Source organism: Hyla sarda, chromosome 5 (assembly GCF_029499605.1).
Source record: "Hyla sarda isolate aHylSar1 chromosome 5, aHylSar1.hap1, whole genome shotgun sequence".
NCBI lineage: Eukaryota > Metazoa > Chordata > Amphibia > Anura > Hylidae > Hyla > Hyla sarda.
In genome coordinates, this window is record NC_079193.1 from 90957997 (window position 1) to 90983952 (window position 25956).

Here is a 25956-nt window from a genome sequence, read left to right on the forward strand (position 1 = left end):
CTGTTGCAAAACCATAAGTCCCAGCATGCCCATAAGGGAATGCTGGGAGTTGTGGTGGTCTGCCTCCTGCTGTTGCATAACTACAGCTCCCAGCATGCCCTTTTTGCATGCTGGGAGCTGTTGCTAAGCAACAGCAGGAGGCTGTCCCTCACCTCCAACGATCCAGACGCTGCAGGTCAGTCCCGCCACCGCAGCTGCTCCTGGGGCCCCGATCCCAACAGGGGCGCCGGGGATCGGGGTCCCCAGCACCCGGGGTGCACGTCCCGCACCCGCTCACGTCCTCCAGAAGAGGGGCGGAGCGGGTGCGGGAGTGACACCCGCAGCAGGCGCCCTGATTGGTCGGCCGGTAATCCGGCCGACGAATCAGGGCGATCGTGAGGTGGCACCAGTGCCACCTCACCCCTGCAGGCTCTGGCTGTTCGGGGCCGTCAGAGACGGCCCCGAACAGCCAGTAATTCCGGGTCACCGGGTCACTGGAGACCCGATTGACCCGGAATCGCCGCAGATCGCTGGACTGAATTGTCCAGCGATCTGCGGCGATCGCCGACATGGGGGGGCATAATGACCCCCCTGGGCGATATGCCGGGATGCCTGCTGAACGATTTCAGCAGGCATCCGGCTCCGGTCCCCAACCGGCTAGCGGTGGGGGCCGGAATTCCCACGGGCGTATGGATACGCCCTCGGTCCTTAAGGACTCGGGATTCAGGGCGTATCCATACGCCCTATGTCCTGAAGAGGTTAATGACCTTGTAGAGGGGTTGATTAGTAAAGTAGCAATCTTTGCAGCTGAAACTAAACTCTGTAAAGCGGTAAACACAATAGAGGACAGTGAACTGTTACAAATGGATCTGGATAGGTTGGAGGTTTGGGCTGAGAAGTGGCAGATGAGGTTCAACACTGATAGATGTAAGGTAATGCATATGAGGAGGAAAAATCCGGAACGGGGTTATATATTAAATGGGAGAACACTTGGGACGACTGATGTGGAAAAGAACTTAGGGGTCTTAGTTAATAATAAACTTAGCTGTAGTGACCAGTGTCGGGCAGCTGCTGCCGAGGCAAATAAAATCATGGGATGCATCAATAGGGGCATAGATGCCCGAGACAAGGAAATAATTCTACCGCTGTACAAATCACTAGCCAGACCACACATAGAATACTGTGTACAGTACTGGGCACCAGTGTACAAGAAAGATATAGTGGAGCTGGAGAGGGTTCAAAGGCGGGCAACCAGGGTAATACGGAGAATGGGAGGACTACAGTACCCAGAAAGATTATCAGAATTAGGGTTATTTATTTTTGAAAAAAGAAGGCTTAGGGGAGACCTAATAACTATGTATAAATATATCAGGGGGCAGTACAGATATCTCTCCCATGATCTATTTATACCTAGGACTGTATCTATAACAAGGGGACATCCTCTATGTCTAGAGGAAAGAAGGTTTCTACACCAGCACAGACGGGGTTCTTTACTGGAAGAGCAGTGAGACTGTGGAATTCTCTCCCGGAGGAGGTGGTCATGGGGAACTCTGTAAAAGAGTTCAAAAGGGGTCTGCATGCATTTTTGGAGAATAATAACATTGATGGCTATGTATACTAGATATTTAGGGACAGCATGTTGATCCAGAGATTTAGTCTGACTGCCATATTTGGAGTCAGGAAGGAATTTGTACCTCTAATATGAGGGTTTTTTGCCTTCCCCTGGATCAACTCAGTAGAGACTCATTAGAGATATAGGTTGAACTAGATGGGCTCTGGTCTTTTTTCAACCTTATGAACTATGATACTTTGTTACTAATACGCGGCACTCTCCTACACAACTATACAGGTATGCACTTATTTTAAATCACGCTGTGTCTTATAAAAGTCCCATATAGCGCTTACTGTTAGATATTCATTAAGTATTTCTTATAGTTGTGTATGACATACAGGAATTCATACCTTCAGTATAGCAGCTTGGTTGGGCACATCCACTTTTAGCGCTATTGTTATATTGTATATTCATATACATAACATGTTCAATTTTTCATGTGACGGAAATGAATATGCAGCATATATTTCACGAGTGGAGGTGAGAGCTCAGTGTCTGACAGCCTGACTGAAAGATTCAAAGCTAGGTTTACCTCAGGGTTTTCATCAATTGCATAAAAACTACTTGTGATTATTCTTTAATTACAGTAACAAGATGAATAAACAGCAAGTAGAAAACAGTTCTAAATATCGCTTACACAGTTTAACTATATTATTAAATATAAAACAAAATATCGAGAAATAGATTCAAATATGCAATGCAACTAAGAACTGGTATAAATGTAGCCACAGCACAACATTCAAAGTGACTGGAGACACAGCCTTAAAGGAGCTATACAGTATTAAAAAAAAACATATCCCCTATCTGCAGGATAGGGAGTGTCAGATGGCGGGTGGTCAGACTACTGCGACCCCAGCGATCTACCTCCTGTCACCCCGGCTCTATCTGGAGATACAGCATTCATGTACAGTCATGGCCGTAAATGTTGGCACCCCCTGAAATTTTTCAAGAAAATGAAGTATTTCTTACAGAAAAGGATTGCATTAACGCATGTTTTGCTATGCACATGTTTATTCCCTTTGTGTGTATTGAAACTAAACCAAAAAAGGGAGGAAAATAAGCAAATTGGATATAATGTCACACCAATCTCCAAAAATAAGCTGAACAAAATTATTGGCACCCTTTCAAAATTGTGGAAAATTAAGATGGTTTCTAGCATGTGATGCTCCTTTAAACTCACCTGGGGCAAGTAACAGGTGTTGACAAAATAAAAATCACACCTGAAAGCAGATAAAGAGGAAAGAAGTTCACTTAGAATTTGCATTGTGTGTCTGTGTGTGCCACACTAAGCATGGAAAACAGAACGAGGAGAAGAGAACTGTTTGGGGACTTGAGAACCAAAATTGTGGAAAAATACCAACAATCTCAAGGTTACAAGTCCATCTCCAGAGACCTAGGTTTGCCTTTGTCCACAGTACGCAACATTATCAAGAAGTTTGCAACCCATGGCACTGTAGCTAATCTCCCTGGGCGTGGATGGAAGAGAAATTGATGAAAGGTGTCAACACAGGATAGTCCGGATTGTGGATAAGCAGCCCCAAACAAGTTCCAAAGATATTCAAGCTGTCCTGCAGGCTCAGGGAGCATCAGTGTCAGCGCAAACTATCTGTCGACATTTAAATGAAATGAAACGCTATGGCAGTAGGACCCCACTGCTGACACAGAGACATTAAAAAGAAAGACTACATTTTGCCAAAATGAACTTGAGTAAGCCAAAATCCTTCTGGGAAAACGTCTTGTGGACAGATGAGACCAAGATAGAGATTTTTGGTAAAGCACATCATTCCACTGTTTACCGAAATGGAATGGGGCCTACAAAGAAAAGAACACCGTACTTACAGTGAAATATGGTGGAGATTCAATGATGTTTTGGGGTTGTTTTGCTGCCCCTGGCACTGGATGCCTTGAATGTGTGCAAGGCATCATGAAATCTGAGGATTTCCAATGGATTTTGGGTCGCACTGTACAGCCCAGTGTCAGAAAGCTTGGTTTACGTCCAAGATCTTGAGTCTTCCAGCAGGACAATGACCCCAAACATGCGTCAAAAGGACCCAGAAATGGATGGCATCAAAGCACTGGAGAGTTCTGAAGTGGCCAGCAATGAGTCGAGATCTAAATCCCATTGAACACCTGTGGAGAGATCTTAAAATTGCTATTGGGAACTGTCTGTGGACCCATTTAAATCAATGGTTGTGCAAAGGATTCCCACAGCGTGAAACCCGCTGCTAGTAATAGCATGTGAACGCACCCTAAAACAGCCCACTTTGTGGTCTTCTTTGCACATTGTGATTATACTTCTTGCTTTGTGTGCTTTGCTCAAATTCACTTGCTAAAGAAAATAAGTGGACCATACAAAAGCAAAAATAAATAAATAAATAAAATACATAAAAAAGCATATATGAATAAAACAATAATAAAAAATAAATTTAAAAAAAGGCACCTCAGATATCAGGGTCTCAACACCTAGGGACATTTTGTTGTATAACTTCTACCCTGCCAGGTTGTCTGCCTTGGTGTCTGACAGCACTCTCTTCTCTTGCTGGTCTGGTCTGTATGCAACTGATTCAAGAGGTGAAGTCATTTTTATTCCTGGGCAGAACCAGAATTTTGCGCTGACTTTTCCCAGGAGAATTTCCACTGCAATTCCATACGGAATAGAAAAAAAAATACACACATGAATTTTGAGTTTTTTTTAAAGTGTGGCTGGACCTTTAGAACTTGTTCACACTGCCATTGTGCTCCAATGAAGGGAGCTCCGTTGGCTAGTCCATCAGAAAATCAGAATTTGAGCGGAAAAATTTATACTGCAGGTCCTATTTTTTCCTTCGCTCAGCTCCAGTAAAATACTAGATCCCGGACAGACCCCACTCAATGTGATTCGTCGGGACCTTGTGGCGTCAGTTGTGCTCTGATCCAGTCGGGTCCATTTGGTGCAAAAATACATTTAAAAAAGGCTAGGGTCCAGAACAGGTTGGGGCACACTGGCAGTGCGAACTTAGCCTTAGTCGACAGAAGCAGGGCTGAGCCTCGCCCTACCCATTCCATTATCAAATAGAGTTGAGGAGATAAATAAAATTGCCTGCACCCAAAACCTGGAGCAATCTGCACCAAAATGATTGCCATACATGACGTATGACACATTTTAGACACTTTTTTTTGTATCTTGCATGATAAATGAGTGGAGCTTACCTGAAAGTGGGCAAGGTTTCGGTTAAAAGCCAGCAGAGAAATGATGTGCCAAATTTTAGCATGTATTTTTTGGCATAAAAGGTAAGCCTATTTATATAGCAAAATGCATAGGAAAATAGACTGACACTCTCTCCTATGTTAAAGGAGAGAAAAATTGTAACTAGCTCCAAAACATTGAAACAACAAACTAGCTGATACTTATCCCTGGGATCCTGCACCGAGTCCCCGTTCACCCTCCAATCAGCACTCTAATCTTGCTTCAGGAGAAGTGGTCATGTGGTCGCCACAGCTAATTAGCGGTCTCTGCGGTCACGCTTCGCAGTGATGTAATGAGTAAAGACCAAGCTGTGTAATTCCCTGGTCAGATATCGGATTTTTTTTTTTTTTTTTATCATTCAAAATTTTTATTTCAAAAATACAAAGTAACAGAAATCAAGGCAGACAAAGAAATCTGACAAACATAAGCCAAATACGGAGAATCGTCCGCGAGTACTCAGGGTACTTGATTATACCAATGAAATCTGGGCTCGACTATCAGAACAAAATATAACAGTGCAACTTTGCCGAGTCTCGACAAAGACCAAGGAGTAGCCTCAGCCAACTTGTTAATATTACAGCGATATAGTCCAGAAGGCAAAAAAAAAAGTGCAAGCCAAGGAGGCAACAGAAAAACAGAAAGTAAATGGGCAGGAATGGGATAGAGGGAAGGAGGACAGGAAGAGAGACAAGGGAAGACGAGAGGATGGGTCAGCAAAGTTAGGGAAGGGAGAAAGTAGAAACACATTAGGGAGCCGCAGGGGTAGGGGGTTCTAATAAGGCACGGTAACCAGGAGTCTCTCTGAAGGTCATCCATGTAAACCAAGTTTTACTATAGCGCTCATGCTCCGCAGGGGTTAGGGCCATCAGCTCCTCCATTCGTTGCGTGTTTGCTATTTCCATCAACCACTCACGTACAGTAGGAGGTTCCGGAGATCGCCACCTGCGGGGAATGACCGCCCTGGCAGCCTGAAGCATGTTGCTTAGGAGAGATTTACGGAAGGAGGAGGAGGATATAGGGAAATGAAAAAGCAAGGCCGCCTCAGGACAGTTCGGAACAGAAATTCCAGTGACCTACCTAGTGACGCGCAGGACGTCCGACCAAAAGCGGGTCAGCACCGAGCAGTTCCACCATATGTGCACCATGGTACCCTGGGCCAACCCGCAGCGCCAACAAGTTGAAGGCACAGTAGGATACCACCTATGGAGTTGTGCAGGGGTCCTATACCAGCGGGATAGTATTTTATAGTTAGTTTCCTGCCCCCTATTGGCAATGACTGACTTATGAGTGAGAAGAAAACATTTAGCCCATTGAGCAGGAGTAAAGGTCTGTCCTAGCTCTGCCTCCCAGGCTCCGCAAAATGGGGGCAAAGAGGAGGAAGAGCCCGAAAGCAGCAGGCGGTAAAGAAAACCTATCGTGTGTGGGGGTGGAGAGGGCGTAAGGCAAAGTGTTTCGTAAGTGGTCAGTGCCCCGTGCAGATGAGTGGAAAGCTTGGTAGAGGAGTAGAAATGTTGCAACTGAATGTAGTCATAGCGGGAGCGGCCCTGAGGTGTTGTATACGGACACAGATCAGTGAAAGGACGCAGCTCTGTGGGTGTAAGGACATGGGTAAATCGTAGTGGGGAGGGACCGAACCCCCCTAGAAAAGAACCTTGGGACAGCCCGGGAGGAAAAGCGGGGTTTCCAGTTATGGGAAGGAGTGGACCTGATGGGTCAATTAAGAAGTCCCGCGCTCCCGATTTGCACAAAACTGAGAGCGTTTGCAAGGTGGTGAACGATAAGTTAGACAGGGAGGAGGGAGGCGGGGGCCTCAACCATGGGAGCCCGGAAACAGTAACCGGAGACACATCCTGTGCTAAGCGTACCCATAATTTAGAAGCAGCGCTGTGCAGCAGGTCCAGAAGGCGTGCGTGCATGGCCGCTAAATAATAGAGACGGCAGTCAGGCAGGCCCACGCCTCCCGCCTCGCGAGCGCCCGGAGGCCCATATAAAAGGCACCGAATCGACTATGCAAAGCGCGCCAATAGGAAGCTGGGAGGGCTATCGGTATGGTCTGGAGCAAGTATAACAATTTAGGCAGAAGCGTCATTTTGATTGCATTGACCCTACCAAACCAGGAGAGGGTTTTCCCATGCCATCTATCCAGGTGGGATAAGAAACGAGAGAGCAAGGGGGCAAAGTTATACTGGTACAAGTGGGATAAGTCAGCCGGAATGGTAATCCCTAAGTAAGAGATACCAGGTGAGGGCCATGCGAAGGGGAAGTTAGCTTGGACCGAAGCAAATAGGGGTTGAGGGAGAGATGCATTCAATGCCTCAGATTTAGAGACATTGATTTTAAAATTGGACCAATCACCAAATCCGGACAGTCTGGACATCAGGGAGGGAAGGGAAATATGCGGATTAGTTATGTAAACCAACAGCTCATCGGCAAAAGCCGAGCACTTATACTCATGATCGCCAACACAAACCCCCCGAGATGTCCGGGCTGTTACGGATAGAGGCCAGGAGGTGTTCCATAACTAAGACATATAATAAAGGAGACAATGGGCATCCCTGGCGGGTACCATTGAAAATGTGAAAGGTTTGGACAGGGACCCGTTAAGTCTCAAACGTGCTGAGGGAGAGTGGTACAGAGACAGGATTTTGGAGATCAGGACGGGGCCAAGGCCGGCGATGTGCAAAGCTTCCCGTAGGGAAGACCACGATATGCGGTCAAACGCTTTTTCGGCGTCTAGGGAGAGGACCATCAGGGGAATATTACGGGACCGGGCGTAATGAATAAAGTCCAGGGTCTTATGGGTGTTGTCGCGGGCCTCCCTCCCCGGGACAAAGCCCGACTGATCAGAATGAACTAGCTTAGGCAAATGGGGGTTGAGTCTGTTCGCTATGAGCTTAGCGAAAATTTTCAAGTCCACATTTAACAGGGAAATTGGCCTGTAACTTGAACAGACTTGCAGATCTTTGCCCGGTTTAGGGAGGACCGCGACATGCGCCAAGGTAGATTGAGGGGGGAAGGGTGCGTCAGGGCCCACAGCGTTGAAAGCCTCTATTAACAAAGGGGCAAAGCGTTCTCCAAACGCCTTATAAAAGCCCGCCGTGAAGCCATCTGGGCCAGGGCTCTTTCCACCCGGCAGGGATGCAATAACCCCCAAAAGCTGGGCCTGAGTGAATGGAGCATTCAGCTCCTCCGCAGCATCAGGAGGGAGACTGGGTAGATCTGTGACTGGGAAAGAGCCAGGCCCAGGGCCAGAGCGGGCAACAGGAGCAATATTATACAGGTCTGTATAATAGGAACGGAATGTATCGGCTATCTCTGGTGTGGTAAAAACCTTCCCGCCCCCCGAGGTTTTAATGCAGGGAACGTGGGACCTAGTCACCCGCTCCCGAAGCGCCCTAGCCAACAACCGCCCACTCTTGTTACCGAACTCGTAGAACTTGCTACGGCAAAGTTGAAGGGCACGTTTTGAGGAGGCGTCGAGCAGGCATTTGGCTTCCTGTCGGGCCAATAGAAGGTCTCCCAGGACCGAGGCAGAGAGTGCACGTTTGTGGGCTAGTTCTAAATCAGCGACCTTACCTAAGGCCTGCTTCAAAGCAAAAGCTTTTTCCCGTTTAAGAAGGGTGCCGTGCCTTGAAGTGGGTTTCCTGGAAACAGATTAGGTGTACCTTCTGTTTGTGGAAGTGGTGGAGTACTTGAGAGCGCTTTTCAGGCATGTTCAGCCCTTAGGCGTTGAAGGTAGCTATCTTGAGGTCGGCCATGAGAACACAAAAGAAAAGGCAACACAATTAGTAAAAGGCAGTCAGGAGAAAGAGAATAGGGGGGGGGGAGGGGATCACCTCCCCTGCGGCTAAAGGTGAAGGAGGAAGGAGAAAAAGAGAGGGGGGAGGGTGAAAGAGGGGAGGAGAAAAAGGGCGTTAGAGAGGGGGGGGAGCGAGAAAAAGAGAAAGCGAGAAAAGAGGATGAGAAAAGAAACAAAGAGAGGGGGGAAAGGGAAAGAGTCAGTGACTGAACAGAAAAAGAGAAATGGAGGAAGCAGTAGGAGACAGGAAGGGGCTACTGCTGCTTAATCTAGGAGAAGAAACAGTAAAAGGAACACGGACCCAGGGGCCGTCTGCCCAGCGGGTCCTATACCTATGTGGGGTGGGAGTAGGAAAGGCAACAAAGACAGAGAGGGATCATCCCCGCCGCCGCCAGAAAGTGTGAAGGCAAAAATAGAGACTGCTGCATAAAGACAGAATGAAAACAGGTAGGGGGAAGTGAAAGGGAGCCAAGGAGGGGCTACATGGAGACGAAATGCAAATAATCTTCAAATAGCAATACTGAAACAGGGGGTCATAGAGAGCCACAAAAATCATCTAATCAGGTGGCGGAGGCATGGGCCCCATCAGCCCCTCCAGGCTCGGAGGCAGGCTTGGTAAGTCTCTCAGGTAAGGCAACACGTTGGCTGCGCCTGTTCGGGCCCCTTGAGGATGTTCCCAGCCTCGGGGACTTAGCAGGTGGAGAAGCCGAGCCCACCAAAGGACGTTTGGCAGAGAAGGGCAACAGCATTGGCCAGTCCGGCAGAGTGACATCCGGGAGGGCCAGGTCCTGAAGAAAACCCGGCAGGTCATCAGGGGATCGCAGGGAGTAAGTCCTTCCATTCCGACGGACCATAAGGGAGAAGGGGAACCCCCAGCGGTATTGGATGCCCTGGTCTCGCAAGATGGTCAGGAGGGGCCGCAGGGCCGCCCGTTGCGCCAAAGTATGGCGAGAAAGATCTGGGTAGAGCTGAATAGGTACGCCCTTGTACAGGATCCGTTGATGGCATCTAGCGCAGTGAAGAATGTCCTCTTTCAGGGTATAGAAATGGATGCGGCAGATGACATCCCGTGGGTGAAGGTCATCAGCACAAGGAGGTCGCAACGCCCAGGGGGCTCTGTCCATTTCAATATAGGTGTCAGGTGGACGATTCAAAAGGTCATTAAAGATGGAGGTAAGAGCATCCCATAAATCACCCAGAGCGACCGCCTCGGGGAGACCCCGGATGCGGATGTTGTTCCTGCGGCTGCGATTTTCAATATCATCCAAATGCTGTTGTAATGCGAATATCTGTGCTAACCATAGATTGTAAGGCTTGCACAGAGGAGGAAGCAGATTCTTGTGCAGTTTCCACCTCAGCCACTCTGGTTGTAAGAGTAGACAAGTCAGACCGGAACTGTGCAAACTCCTGTCTACATTCTTCAACAATTTGTTTAGCCAGATTGGAAATATCAGCTTTGGTGGGCAGAGCATGGACCAGAGATTGGAGGTCAGCCAGAGTGATAGGCATCAAGGCAGCTTGAGTGGTCGGCACATCCGCTCCGCCAGGGAGGAAGCGAGGAGTGTAGTCCCCAGGGGGGGAGGGCGCATCCCGGGATTGCGTGGGAGGGTGAAATATTGGAGGAGTCAAATCCAAGCTGCATGTTGGAGGGGCATACAACGAGGAGCCCAGGTGCAAGGGTGGGGTACCCCCGGGAGGAGACATGCGCACATTCCCAGCCTGCACAGCTCCCCAGGAGGACCCTGAGGACCAAGGGGGGGGAAGGGGCTGCAGCCTGCGCATGTGGGGTGAACAGAGGATCCAGGGCCCCTGTGAACAGGTGGGCTGAGGGGCCAGGGGATAGGTCAGGAGCAGCAGGATGAGAGTCCATGGCCTGTGAGTGAGGGGGTGAGGGCCTGTAGTAATGGCACTGGAGGGGCTAATGCAGTGTCCCCTGTGAGCAGGTCTAACCCAGGCGATGCGGCAGGGGGAAGAGGAGGCCGCCAGGCCGGTACAGGTGGGGAATCGGATGACAACAGCGGGCCTCCGTGACTCACCCCCTCAGTAGCGGTCGGGTTCTGGCAGGCTCCGCCACCGTGCATGCAGCCAGGGGTCCCGTCAGCAGCCGGAGGTATGGAGCTGGGGGATGCGGTCCCGGTGGACGTTCCTGTGACGGAGCTAGGCAGCGGCGCTCCTGCGGGTTGCGCCGTCACCCCGGCACTGTTCTGGGCTGCGGGTGGAGAAGGGGGAGGACGAACCTCCAGCTCAGGGTCCTCCAAGATGGCGCCGTTCCCTTCAGCAGGTGGCACGGTCTCAGCACGGAGGTGCTGAGACCTAGTAAAATAAGCCTCAATGTCCATCAGGGCTGGTTGGGGTGCAGTGGCAGGTGGCCCCTTATTCCTTTTACGGCCGGTTTTCCCCATGAAATAGGCAGCAAGATGCGGTGGAAGTTGGCGGCAAGCGGGAGCTCTCCACAGCACGTCCTCACTCGACCATGTCCAGGAACCGCCACCTATCGGATTTATTTTAGCTTTCATAAAAAGAACTTACATTTTTAACTATATAGTAGTTGATATAAACAAAATTTCATATCTTTCTGTATATATAATAATCAAAACAATAAGATACTTTGTTTTTTATGTGACATTATTCAAGAACATTTTAGAACATATTACATACCACGTAATAAAACATAAAACCAACATAATTTAGTTTTGGATTATTGGATCACATGCTACAGTTTTTCCAAATAGTGGCCTGAGGAATAGGTGTGACCTTTGTGCGCATTTGTGTTTCTATGAGAGGATCCTACAGATTATGGGATGACATGAGTATTGGCTTCTCCTCAAGAAAACATTTGGACAGGACTTACAGTAAATGCCTAAATTTACTCTAAACAAATATGAAGTCACCCGTAAAAATTATTTTATTGTTTTAGATCAGATTACATAATTTTCCCTTATGTTATTTTAACATCTAATATTTCTTTAATCTCATGGAAATTCAGACACAAGTCCCATTTCCGATCTGTCAGTAATCCAATATAATCAGCTGAAGATGGGTTTAATGCACAACAAAATGTACATCTTCCAGGTCTACAGGGACTTTTTAAAGAAGGAGCTATCATAACAATTTGTAACGCTGTCTTGTAAACATTATTCTCCCCGCTCAATTGTGGTTCAATAGTCTAAGTGGACTTTCTGTATTTCCCTTTATACTGGCATTGTTGTGCTGTTTGTTCTCTCCACCAGACAGAAGCCCCAGTCATTAGAATTGCTGAACTTGTGATGTCTTGGACGTCTCCATCCTATGCTTCTGTCATTAACACTGCTGTATCTGCTAGATCTCCGCAGAAGACTGCTAGGTTGGCTTGGTTGTGATCATCACGTTGATCTGTTAGCTTTTTACTGTCTATCAGGCTGCTGCCTTGGCTTTGGCCTGTCCATCACATCGGCACTCTTTTCTTTGCACATTTCAGTATAAAATTAGTCCTACATATGAAATTGTGATGTTGTCTTGGGAGAAGCTGTCAAATGGTTGTGGTTTAGGCTGAATATATTATTCCAATAATATATGGATATGTTGGATATATGTAAATTATAGCAAGTCTAAAAAGGTATTTTATCCACCTTTGCATTTGAATGTAACTTATTTAAATAAGCAAGCTTTTTCTTTTTATAGTGCAGCCCAATCTATTAATAGAGAATAATGTAGAGTTTTTATGTATGCTTTGTGCTTACCTGTTTTAGCTGATGTAGCATGCATGGGTTTTTAGCCATGCAGGTTTTTATTTCCACACAAATGATACATGATACATTTCCCCCTTGGCTTTGCAGAGAGATAGAAAGGGTGAAGTCTCATCACTGCAAAATCACCTGGCTAGACTTCAGCAACCAGCAGCCTAGCTGCCAAGAGGCATCTGATAGGTCATGATGTAATTCTGTTCACAGGATGCCCGCTGTGTTGCCATCAACTAATCATTTTCAATGGCAACTGCTCAAAAGATGGGCAAAGTCTACAAAAAAGCTGCTTTACACCCTGGTCCACAAAGGGGGTCACAAGCAGAAGATCTCCATCCCACATATCCGTAAGTCCTGCGAGGGCATTTAGACTGAGTTCATCCTCATGATAAATAACAAACTTGCAACATTTATCCTAAACATATACCACCTGCCTGTACAAGTCTAATAACCACCCCCGTTCAACTTAGCTTAAAAAAAATATATATAAAAAAAAAAATCCCAATAGCACTCAAATCCAACACCAATCACCTGAGAGAATAAAATGAAATGAACTCACCCGGTGTATGCGGTGAACTACACCCAGAATGGATGAGTTCCCACAAAACACCTGAGAGCCAGAACCAACGTATATTACAGTAGACAAAACTTCATGTGTTTCTCGTATATCCAATTGAAGGAGAGCGCTCAGCATTCCGGATCCATATAGAAAAGGGTCTGTAAGAATTAGAGCAAAAAGAGGGGACAGAAAAAAACTGCGCTCAGAGAAGACACAAATCTCTAAATATATGAATGTAATCAATTTCGAAGTGCCACTCACTTTACCAGGGGGGGATATGGAAAAGGAATTATACCTTTAGTCCAAATAAAACCCCTCTGTCCAGGATAGCTTCAAAGGGCAGATCCATGCAAGGCACATGCCTTGCATGGATCTGCCCTTTGAAGCTATCCTGGACAGGTTTTTTTTATTTGGACTAAAGGTATAATTCCTTTTCCATATCCCCCCCCCCCTGGTAAAGTGAGTGGCACTTCGAAATTGATTACATTCATATATTTAGAGATTTGTGTCTTCTCTGAGCACTGGTTTTTTCTGTCCCCTCTTTTTGTTCCAACTCCGCTTCAGTCACCAAAAGCCATCTACCATCTTCTTATCTGCTCTCTGAAATCATTAAAGTGTAACTCCAGTTATTTTCTCCAGCCTCCTGACATAAGTCTAAATGTGCATTTGAGAGAGCAGGCGGTCTTGTAGTCTAGGCAACTGTACAATGTTAAAAGCCTCTCCTGCAACTCTGTTAAGCTTTGAAGGGGAGACTTCTGGTGCATGGTTGCCTAGGCTTCAGTACGGTGTCTACTCGCCATGTTTACATTTCTGGCAGGAGAGTAGACAGCCACATTGCTGTCATGAATACACAATACACAGTGTCTGTCCTGAATATCTAACCTGCCACATTGAGCATCACTGGTCAGCTAAAGTCTTTTAGGATACTGTGCCAGATGATACAAGAAAAGTCAAAATGAAGATGCATAGGCCTGATGTAGTAGACTAAGGTAAGTCACCTGTAGCCTCCTCAACACAATTGCTGCTGCTACACTCACAGTACAGATGAATCTTGTTGAGCCTATGATACCATGGATCTTTGAAGAAAGCCTATTGACGGTGTCTCGAAAACACTGTACTTCACCTATATGAAAATGAATATGAGAGAATTCAGCCATTTGTTATTTTTTTTTCCCCATTTTTTGGCCATGTCATTACCCTATGGCAACTTTGAGTTCCAGAATAAATATGTCTTTATCAAGCTTTTCCAACTAAGCTATTATTAGACTGTTACTTAAAGGCTCTGGACATTTTGCACCGATTTTCTTAAAGGGGTATTCCAGGCAAAACCTTTTTATATAGCTTCTGAAATTTTCTGTCTAACTGCTCAATGATGATGTCATGTCCTATGGGGATACTCTCCCATCATGCACAGCTCCCGGCTCCCGGGACGTGAGTCATCAGAGAGCAGTTAGACAGAAAACAACAACTCAACTTCGGAAGCTAATAACTATTGGAAGGATTAAGATTTTTTAATAGAAGTAATTTACAAATCTGTTTAACTTTCCGGAGCCAGTTGATATATAAAAAAAAGTTTGAAAAAAGTAGCTAAAAATTTGGTTTACATGTCAGCTCAGATAGCTGGCAGGGGAGAGAGACCTTAGAAGGCAACTAACACAGGCTGGAGAAAGAGAGAAGAGTAAACACAAGGAAGTCTGCTGAGAAGCATGATACAGGCTGTGTACAAGTATAGAGAAAAGCACACAGCAGACTGTAGAAGACGTACAAGCATATGTAATAAAAACCTATAGAAGTGTAAAGCAAGAATAAAATAGTGTCCATAGCCTTTAAAGAATACCTGTTGTTTCTGAAACCAGCATGATTTTATTACATTACCTCCTGACAGTGAAAACAAGATGAGTTTAGTGCTATCACTGGTGTTTTTGAGCCCCTGAGAGTCCTCTCCATAGTGCACAAATATTTCTCATTATCTCCATATTAAAAGGGGTACTTCGGTGGAAAACATCTTATCCCCTATCCCCTATCCAAAGGATAACTGTGTTGCGCCACCCCAGTCATCCTGTGGACGGAGCAAACTCCACTCCGTGCCCGATGACTGGCGACCACAGCCACCACGCCCCCTCCATTTATATCTATGGGAGGAGGCGTGATGGCTACGTACTAGCGTGACGTCATGAACACAGAAGCTCAAAAGCTCTGCCAGCAGGGCAGTAATAGTGTTGATGAAAGTGCATAGGACTTAACAAGCTGGCACTGTGTCGAGGGATGATTTACAGTACACTAACATGGATGGCAAGTAGGGAAGAAGGAGGTTTCTGATGCATGTGCTATGTGAACAGAAAGGCATGAAACAGCAGCACAACAACATGGAAAGGGGGTTACACTAAGCAATAAACTGCTGCTGATGATGATAACAACAAAAGGGGGGGGGTTAAGTTCAGAAGACAACTCTGTGAACATACATAAGTGAGCACTCAAGGGACAGCTGCTGCAACTATAGATGGTGGGAAAGCCTTGATTTACAATGAGGCTCATCTAGAGGCGGCAGACAGGCTCAAAGATTGCATGTACACAGCCCAGACTCTCTCTCTCTCTCTTGCTCAATGCACTAGCTAAGCCCTGTCCCCAACTTCCTATATTTAATATTGGGGTCTCGAAGGTTTCTGTTACTATAGACAGGCAGAAAATAAAAAAAGAGACACCTGATAGTCAAGAACTTTTTTTTTTCTAGGTAAGAAGGCCATGTTCACAGGATGGAATTCGCCGGATAAAGTTTGCTGCAACAGAGGCACAGAGGCACAGTGCACATGCAGTCATTTCAGCGGCAAAAACATCTGTTGTGGAAATCCCAATATAGCTGTCTACAGAAACAATGAACATGTTTCCCTCGGAAATGCATTGCCATCTATTGAAACAGATTATTTCCAAGTGGTCCTAGCACTGGCGGAACATACAAATGTGCAAAACTTTACCTGTGTTTGCCGGACAGACATTACACACATTTTCGCCTGTGTGAACATAGCCTAAGAATTCATTATTAGTAAATTGGAATGATTTACAAATAAGTTTGGAGTCACATAGGCTATTAAAAGAAAGGAAGTTGTTTGAAATGACAGTGATCATTAAAAGAGAAACTATATGCAGGTATGGGTGGATCATTTTTACTGCCTTATATAAATAAACAATGGCAGAGAATGACTAAAAACCCCTTAACGATGCAGGACGTAAATGTACATCCTGGTGAGCTGGTACTTAACGCACCAGGACGTACATTTACATTCTATACATAACCGCGAGCATCGGAGCGATGCTCGGGTCATGCACGGCAGGTCCCGGCTGCTGATCGCAGCCAGGGACCCACCGATAATGGCCGACATCCGTGATCGCGCGGATGTCCGCCATTAACCCCTCAGATGCTGTGATCAATACAGATCACGGTATCTGCAGAATTGCGGTCACTAAAATGGATGATCGGATCGCCAGCAGGGGATCGGATCATCCAGAACGGCAGCCGGAGGTCCACTCACCTGCCTCCGCTGCCTTCCACGGGTCTTCTGCTCTGGTCTGATATCGAGCAGACCAGAGCAGAAGATGACCGATAACAATGATCAGTGCTATGCCCTATGCATAGCACTGAACAGTATTAGCAATTGAATGATTGTTATAAATAGTCCCCTATGGGGACTACTAAACTGTAAAAATAAAAGTAAAAAAAGTTAAAAGTAAAAAAGAATTGAAAAAACTCCTCCGCTAATAAAAACGTAAATTGTCCCATTTTCCCTATTTCATGCCCAAAAAGTGCTGGGCTAGTAATTCATTTTTTATTTTTTTTGGGGGGGGGGGGGGGAATACCGATATATACCGTGGAACTGCCATAAGTTTCAAAAATACAGCGATATACATATTTAGCCATACCGCCCAGCCCTAGTTGCTATAAACAACTGCTTCATTGTTCCTTTGCACAAGGTTTATTAAATCGCCCTCACAGTATATAGTAAAGTATATAATAAAAGAGTGAACACTATTTTAGTTCAACGGGAAAACATGACTAATGCTTTTTTCATAATCCATCCCCCCACACAGGGTAACAAACAAAAATGGACATGATTGTCAATAGCATGCTTTCTTTTTCTTTCCTAAGAGGAAATAACAGCACAGCATGCATTAAACTACTGCAAATGTGAACAAGAGCCTTAGTGATTGGCTTCCTATAGGCAGTAAATCTATTTCTTAGCAATTGGCTTCTTACAGGTGCTAAATCTATTTTATTTTATTTTTCTTTTTGCTACCTTTTTGTCAACACAGAAACAGCACAAAATATTTGTGTATAAAACAAACACTCTCTACTATTAGAACATTGTGAAGGAAATACAGAATAATAGGTGTTGGCAATTTTTTTCCCTAAGCAAGGTAATTATGATAATGCAGTCAGCAGAAAATGCAGCAGTAATTTGGCATCTCATTTGCTTTTATAATAACTTCATTTCAACACATGATATTTGAATAATATGCTTAAACAATTTATAGTTACATAGGATTCAAAAGAAAACGTAATACAAAAATGTCATCAATTAAAAGGGTTATTACAATGGTAAGCATTTAGGATATATGCTTAGCATAGATATGTACGTGAGTCCGAGGGGTGGAGATTCTGTGGATATGGTAAATGATTACCTATATTTAATAGAAAAATATCTTTATTTCTTTATTTTTATCTACTAGATGATTAGTGGGATAACTATATAATGGTTGGGCATTCAGATTTACAGAAATATACACTATGGGGAAATTTATCAAAACCCGTCCAGAGGAAAAGTTCTCCAGTTGCCCATAGCAACCAATCAGATCGCCTCTTTCATCACAGGCCACTTTAAAAATGAAACAAGCAAGCTGATTGGTTGCTATGGGCAACTGCCCCACTCTTCCTGTGCACAGGTTTTGATAAATTTCCCAATATATATATATATATATATATATATATATATATATATATATATATATATATATATATAAGCTATATAATTGTTACCAAGCTCACTATCTTGGATCCCAAATCATTTCTGCTTGATTCTGTTTAGCTCTTTTTTTCAATTTTATGTAAACAAAGTGGTTAAAGAATGGTTGCCAGTGGATATGTACATTCCCTAATGGATAGCACATTATCAAACATGCGATCACCACTCGCCAGAAAAATGACCTGCATATGACAGTTTAGCACAATTGTAAGGCTGGTTTAACAAGGGTGTACTATGACCAAATATTTGCCTCTGTTTTTGTCTCGACCAGACCGTGGGTCTGGTAAACCAAACTGACAGGCTGGGACATACGGAAATAATATTAAAGGGGTACTCCTCCCCTAGACATCTTATCCCCTATCCAAAGGATAGGGGATAAGATGTCAGATCACGGGGGTCCCGCCGCTGGGGACCCCGGGATCTACCATGCAGCACCCACCTTTAGCGGCTTCCGGAACCGCTGGAGGTCCTCAGGCTGAGTCCATCTCGACCACGAGGACGGAGGAGAGTGACAGCTGGCACGCCCCCTCCCATAGGCTTGCATTGAGGGGGTGGAGCGTGACGTCACATGGGGGGACGGAGCCGTGACGTCACTATGCTCCGTCCCCGTGATCGCCAGTAATCGTGGGAACACGCTCCAGGGACTGATTCTAACGGGGTGTGGGGTGGAAGATCGCGGGGGTCCCCAGCGGCGGGACCCCCACGATCAGGCATCTTATCCCCTATGCTTTGGATAGGGGATAAAACATCTAAGTGCCGGAGTACCCCTGTAACATGAATAGCAGCATTATTTTACCAATGTGAAACAGATCTTAAGCTAGGGCAGTGATGGCGAACCATTTTGAGCCCGAGTGCCCAAACCGTAATGCACGCCAACTTTTTTTCGCTCAAAGTGCCAGCACAGCAATATAAATCAGAATACTGAGGTTTAAGTTTAGAAAAAACAACTCATACAGTTGCCATAACTAATTAACATCTTTTGTTTTAAAAGAACACAACACAGAGTTCAACGATCCAAACTTTTTTTTTTCTTTTTTATTGAAAAAAGTCAATTCTAGTAAAGAAAACACACTGGTGGTTGGTGGTGCATCACCTAAATAAGCTTTTGTTTTCGTTAATGTTATATTTTAAAGGAAAACTGTACGCTTTCTCCCGTGCACTAACCAGTTGTACTGGCTGGTAGTGCGGGGGACGCTGATCAGTTTGACCCTTACCGTGCCCGGATCCGCCGCTGTTTCTGATGTAATCTTCTATTTTCAATATATGCAAATTAGGTGCTAACTTGCACCGACCGGGCTAACTGGCACTGTGACATCAGCGTTTCTGTCCGCAGCGTCGCCCAGCTCATCAATATTCCTCCCCTTTGTCTTCATTACAGAGTGGGGAGAAGAGGGAGTGGCGGAGGGAGGGGAGGAATATTGATGAGCTGGGCGGCGCTGCGGCCAGAAACGCTGACCCCACTGTGCCAGTTAGCCCGGTTGGTGCCAGTTAGCACCTCATTTGCATATATTGAAAATAGAAGATTACGACAGAACGGCACAGCAGATCTGGGCACGGTAAGGCTCAAACTGATCAGAGTCCCCCGCACTACCAGCCAGTACTGCTGATCAGTGCGGGGGGAGAAAGCGGACAGTTTTCCTTTAATAGTTTGGACATTTACACATGCGGCGATTCCAAATATGTTTATTTTTGGTAACATTAATTTATATAAAAATGGGGGAAAAGAGGGTTGATTTAACCTTTTATTTGGGGGGGGGGCTGTAAACAATATTTTACATTTTCTTTTAACAAATTTTTTTAGTCCCCATAGGGCAGAGTTTTCCAAACTGTGTGTCTCCAGTTGTTGCAATACTACAACTCCCAGCATGCCCAGGCAGCCAAAGTCTGTCCGGGCATGCTGGGAGTTGAAGTTTTGCAACAGCTGGAGGTGCCCTGTTAGGAAAAAAACTGCCCTGGGGACTGTTCTACTACTTGCACTGCAATCTATTCATTGCAGACAGTGATCACTGTTGTGCCATAGGCACATCACTTATCAGTGTTATCGGCGCTCCATTACTACAGCCTGCATTGGCTATCAGCATTATTGGAGTGCCGATGGGACAGGACGGAGGCAGGTAAGTAACCTCTGCCTGTCCTCTCAGCTGATCGGGACCCGGCAGCATTATGCCGCCGATGTCCCGATCAGCTCCACTGAGCTACCGACTCGGCATTTTAGATGCCGCGATCAGCTTTGATCGCCGCGTCTAAAGTGTTAATGCCGGACATCACTCGGATCGGTGATGTCCGGCATTAGCCAGCATGAAGATTAGCAGTGCCCAGCCGTGGTGGGGTTAATTCACCTTCCAGCGCTGCGCACTGCTGGGAGGAGATAGTCACAGTCAGCCGCACAGTGAAGGGACCGGGCCGCGCTGCAGGGAGCTAACTTACCGCCGGAGCCCGTCTCTGCTCACTTGTTTAAGGCATCCATGGCGAACTATGGCCGCGTGCCCACAGAGGGGGCTCGGCATGCCACCTGTGGTACACGTGCCATAGGTTCACCATCACTGGGCTAGGGCTAAAAAGGGTAGTGCTGAACAATGACCTGTCTTCCACTTATGTCTTCATTGGTCTCTGGTCAGATCAGTGATAGCCTACCTGCCTAGTCAGGGAGGACTTCCCTTTCTAGGTGTTGTGTCACATATAAATGCCAGAAAAGTAAAATAAAGTTCTTATTGCATCCTACACCCTTGTTAATCCTTCGTGAAGATCCTTGTCCAGTAGTTTCAGTAATTTTGAAACTACTTGTCCAAGGGACTAAAGCAGAACACAATCTACTTGTACCTCAAGAAAATCCACTTGTCCTGGTAGATAAAATAATTTCAACCAAAATAGTATGATCCCCCCCCCCCCACTAGACCACCAGGGATGGATATAAGATCCCTTTAGAGGCTGCTGTCATCTTTGACAGCGGTGATCTACTGGTTTAATAGCTTTTACACCTGAGGCAAGCCCAGAAAAGTCTAGATGTAACTTTTTGATCACATTCTAAAAAATTTCTCAAATGAAGAGATCAAAAATGAACAATTCTGGACTATTTTTTTTACATTTACACCATTCACCGTACGGTTTAATTAACATTATATTTTAATAGTCTGGACATTTCCACATGCAGCGATACCACTTATGCTTCTTTTTGTACATTATTTTTATTTAAAGAAAATTGGAAACTTATTAGGAAAGGGGCTTATTCACATATATACGCACTTTTTAAAACATTTTAATCACTATTTTTCAGTCTTCATAGGGACTTATGTGTTACTGGGGGGGGGGGGGGGGGTCTGCTTCTCCGGTTTATGTGGTGCATTTTGTGTCAGAAAATGCTGGAAGTTGCATTTAGTTACTAGATAACTACAACACCCAGCATGCCCTGATACAGCCTATGGTTGTGTGGGTGTTGCAGTATGTTGCACTGTATAGTAGTACAGTTAAGGTTATTGTGTAACATGCTGGGAGTTGTAGTTTTGGTTCGTGTCAGCTGCAGAGTCATAGGCTGTGTCAAGGAATACTGGGAATTATTGTTAGTAACTACAACTCCCAGCATGCCCTGATACAGCCTATGGCTCTGCAGCTGACCCGAACCAAAACTACAACTCCCAGCATGTTACACTTGATAGTTCTACAGTTTAGGTTACGGTGCAACATGCTGGGAGTTGTAGTTTTGGTTCGGGCGTGTTTGCGTGCATCCGTGGGGCTCTTGGTCGGCGGGCGAGTATGAAGGGGGGTGGGATTCTGATGGTGCAATTTAGTGCGGGTGACCAGAAGCCACTAAAAATAAATAAAATTAGATGGCACAACTGGCGGCGGCGGCGGCAGTGCCCCCCCCCCCCCTGCCCTAATGCCCGACGTGACAGTCCGCCCCTATACACAACATACATACATACATACATACGTCATACATGCACCAGCCACTGCCCCCATATCATACATACACACACACACACCCGCCACTGCCCCCCACATCATACATGACATACTCACATCACACATACATCATACACACTCGCACCATAAGTATACACATATCATACATACACCCACCTGCGCCCATCATACATTACATGCACACATCACACATACATCATACACACTCGCACCATACATATACACCATACATATACACACATCATACATACACCCACCGCTGCCCCCCCACATCATACATTACATAAACACATCACACAGACAATCATACACACATTCTCCATTACATACACATCACAAATAGACAGACATCATACACACATTCTCCATTACATACATCACACATAGACAGACATCATACACACATCATACATTACATACACATCACACATAGACAGACCTCATAGACACATCATACATTACATACACATCACACATAGACAGACATACACACATCATAGATTACATATACATCACACAGACAGACATCATACACACATCATAGATTACATATACATCACACAGACAGACATCATACACACATCATACATTACATACACATCACACAGACAGCAGACATCATACACACATTATACATTACATAGACATCACACATCCACTCACATCATACACACATCATACATTACATGCACATCTCACACAGACAGACATCATACACACATTATACATTACATACACGTCTGCTCTCCCCTCCCCCTGCTCTGCGTTTTCCCCGTGCAAACATGCAACCTCCCCGTGGTGGATTAGCTCCTGTGGAGACAGAGCAGGGGGAGGGGGAGGGATAGAGCTGTGTGCGGGGGATGAAGCTGTGTCTTCTTGTGTAATGTAGAGCTGCGTCCTCCATCCTCTGGGAGGGGAGATAAGGGGGCGTGGCTTAATTATGTAATGCAAAAGTGCGACCTCGGGAACTGCGGTCAGCTGGGGGCTGCTGCCCCCTACATACACCCTGAGCGCCGGTGTGAAGTGCAGACTTGCATCAGCTCCTGCACCTCACACCGGCATTAAAGAAAAATAAGGGGAAAGTCAGTCTGTCCCTGCTAGCCCGATACAGGGCTAAATCTATGAAAAATTCACCTGCCCAGCGCCCAAAACTACTTGTCCCGGGCGTCGGGCGATAGGATTTCCACATCCCTGAGGGGTATTCCGGTGGAAAACTTTTTTTCTTCCCCCAAATAAACTGGTGCCAAAAAGTTAAACAGAATTACTTCTATGAAAATGTTTTAATCCTTTCAGTACTTCGCTGCTGTATACTACAGAGGAAGTTGAGTTACCGTATATACTCGAGTATAAGCCGAGTTTTTCAGCACGATTTTTCGTGCTGAAAACACCCCCCTCGGCTTATACTCGAGTGAACTCTCGACCCGCAGTGGTCTTCAACCTGCGGACCTCCAGAGGTTTCAAAACTACAACTCCCAGCAAGCCCGGGCAGCCATCGGCTGTCCGGGCTTGCTGGGAGTTGTAGTTTTGAAACCTCCGGAGGTCCGCAGGTTGAAGACCACTGCGGCCTTCGACATCATCCAGCCCCCTCTCACCCCCCTTTAGTTCTGTACAGTACTCACCTCCGCTCGGCGCTGGTCCGGTGCTGCAGGACTGTCCGGAGAGGAGGTGGTCCGGTGGGATAGTGGTTCCGGGCTGCTATCTTCACCGGGGAGACCTCTTCTAAGCGCTTCGGGCCCGGCCCAAGAATAGTCACGTTGCCTTGACAACGACGCAGAGGTACGTTCATTGCCAACGTACTTCTGCGTCATTGTCAAGGCAACGCCTCTATTCCGGGCCGGAAGCGCGGAGAAGAGGCGCCCCCCAGTAAAGATAGCAGCCCGGAACCACTATCCCACCGGACGACCTACTCACCGGACAGCCCTGCAGCACCGGACCAGCGCCGAGCGGAGGTGAGTACTGTACAGAACTAAAGGGGGGTGAGAGGGGGCTGGATGATGTCGAAGGCCGCAGTGGTCTTCAACCTGCGGACCTCCGGAGGTTTCAAAACTACAACTCCCAGCAAGCCCGGACAGCCGATGGCTGCCCGGGCTTGCTGGGAGTTGTAGTTTTGAAACCTCTGGAGGTCCGCAGGTTGAAGACCACTGAGGGCGGATGATGAGAAGAGGATGATGAAGGGGGGGGGTGTGGGATGATGACAAGAGGATGATGAAGGGGGGGTGTGGGATGATGAAGGGGGGTGGGGATGATGACAAGGGGATGATGACAAGGGGATGATGAAGGGGGGGTGTGGGATGATTACAAGGGGATGATGAAGGGGGGTGGGGATGATGACAAGGGGATGATGAAGGGGGGTGGGGATGATGACAAGTGGATGATGAAGGGGGGATGTGTGGGATGATGACAAGGGGATGATGACAGGTGATGATGATGAGGGTCTGGATGATGACAGGCGGTGATGATGATGAGGATGTTAATGACGGGTCTGGATGATGACAGGGGAGGATGATGTATTTCCCACCCTAGGCTTATACTCGAGTCAATAACTTTTCCTGGGATTTTGGGTTGAAATTAGGGGTCTCTGCTTATACTCGAGTATATACGGTATTCTTTTTTTGTCTGACCTCAGTGCTCTCTGCTGACACCTCTGTCCATGACATGAACTGTCCGGAGCAGAGAAGGTTTGTTATGGGGATTTGCTTCTACTCTGGACAGTTCCTGATACAGACAGAGGTGTCAGCAGAGAGCACCATGGTCAGACAAAGCAACTCAACTTCCTCTGTAGTATACAGCAGCTGATAAGTACAGGAAGGATTAAGATTTTTTAATAGAAGTCATTTACAAAATCTGTTTAACTTTTTGGAGCCAATTGTTTTCCACTGGAGTACCCCTTTTTAAACCTAAGAAATAGAGAACCTTTAACATGACATTCTCCAGATTCCTAAGTTGTACTATTTAAGTATGTGTGTTTTTAACTGGATTCAGAAAAGAAGATCAGTAAAGTTTACGACTTGCTTTATGGAATTTTAGTGTCAGAGGTCTCATTCCTAGGCCTTGCATGCGTAAACAACTTAATTTTGAAAAATAACTTTTGTGAGTTTATCAGAGGAATAATATCACTCAGTTACATGATATATACATCAGAGACTACTTCACTCATCATAACCCACTTCTATAGTAATCCATAGCCACCACATACCCACTTACTCAAAGTCCTTGCCACTGGCTACTTTCTGGTTCCAAAGACAGCATCCTAGCAGGAACTACCCTGATTAGCCAATCGCTGACCACAGCTGCATCCCACCTCATTTACTGATCGGCTGAGTGAAGCAGTTTCTTCAAGCATTTTTTATAGTGCGTTCACACGGGCGTATTTGTCAGCGGATCCGCAGCTGCGGATCCGCTGACAAAGGCCCCTAAAGTGCTGCCCTCTTTGTGCCTGCTAATAGCGGCAATCCGCTGCTACCAGCAGACACACTGCGATGTGCGAGTTACCCTGCAGTGTACTCGCACACATCGCGGCCGCTCTCTGTGTAGCTCAGGGAGCCGGGGGAGCGGCCGCGATGTGCGGGATGTGCGGATACACTGACTCGCACTTCACAGTGTGTCTGCTGGTAGCGGCGGATTGCCGCTATTAGCCGGCACAAAGAGGGCAGCACTTTAGGGGCCTTTGTCAGTGGATCCGCAACTGCAGATCCGCTGACAAATACGCCCGTGTGAACGCACCCTAAAACTGTAATTGTTTCACTTAAACTCTTAGGTTAACACAAGTACTATGTTTATAGATACATAATGTTTGGAACAGAAACTCTCACCCTAACAAAGCCATACTCTCCATTGGTAATGAACTAAGAAAAACAAGACTAGCAAAAATAAAATCTATTCTGTCCAAGAGCACTGCTCTCAGACTTCTATCTTGATCCTGAGTCAAGGATATATTTATCTTGCTCTAAGGGTTGGTTCTCATTTGCAGTTTTTAAAGCCAGGAACAGATCATAAATGTCGAAAGAAAACTCAGAGAATTTTTTTTTTTTTTTTATCCATTCCTGGCTTTAGATTTAAAGTTGCATCTAAAAACATAAACATAATAATACACCATCATACTGTATGACTGAAATCATGCAGTTAT

General features: G+C 46.0%; 1 protein-coding gene across 3 annotated transcripts in view; it reads right to left on the reverse strand.

Moving 5' to 3' along the window:
* Positions 1-25956, reverse strand: part of RFTN1 (raftlin, lipid raft linker 1) — a 413706-nt gene that overhangs the window by 288975 nt on the left and 98775 nt on the right. The window contains exon 1 of one of the 3 annotated variants that reach the window (XM_056519924.1): positions 18349-18465. The exons of the other annotated variants lie outside the window; for them this stretch is intronic. The gene's annotated coding sequence lies outside the window, so the exon portion shown is untranslated. Of the gene's footprint in view, positions 1-18348; positions 18466-25956 lie in introns of those variants that run through there. 3 annotated transcript variants of the gene reach the window in all.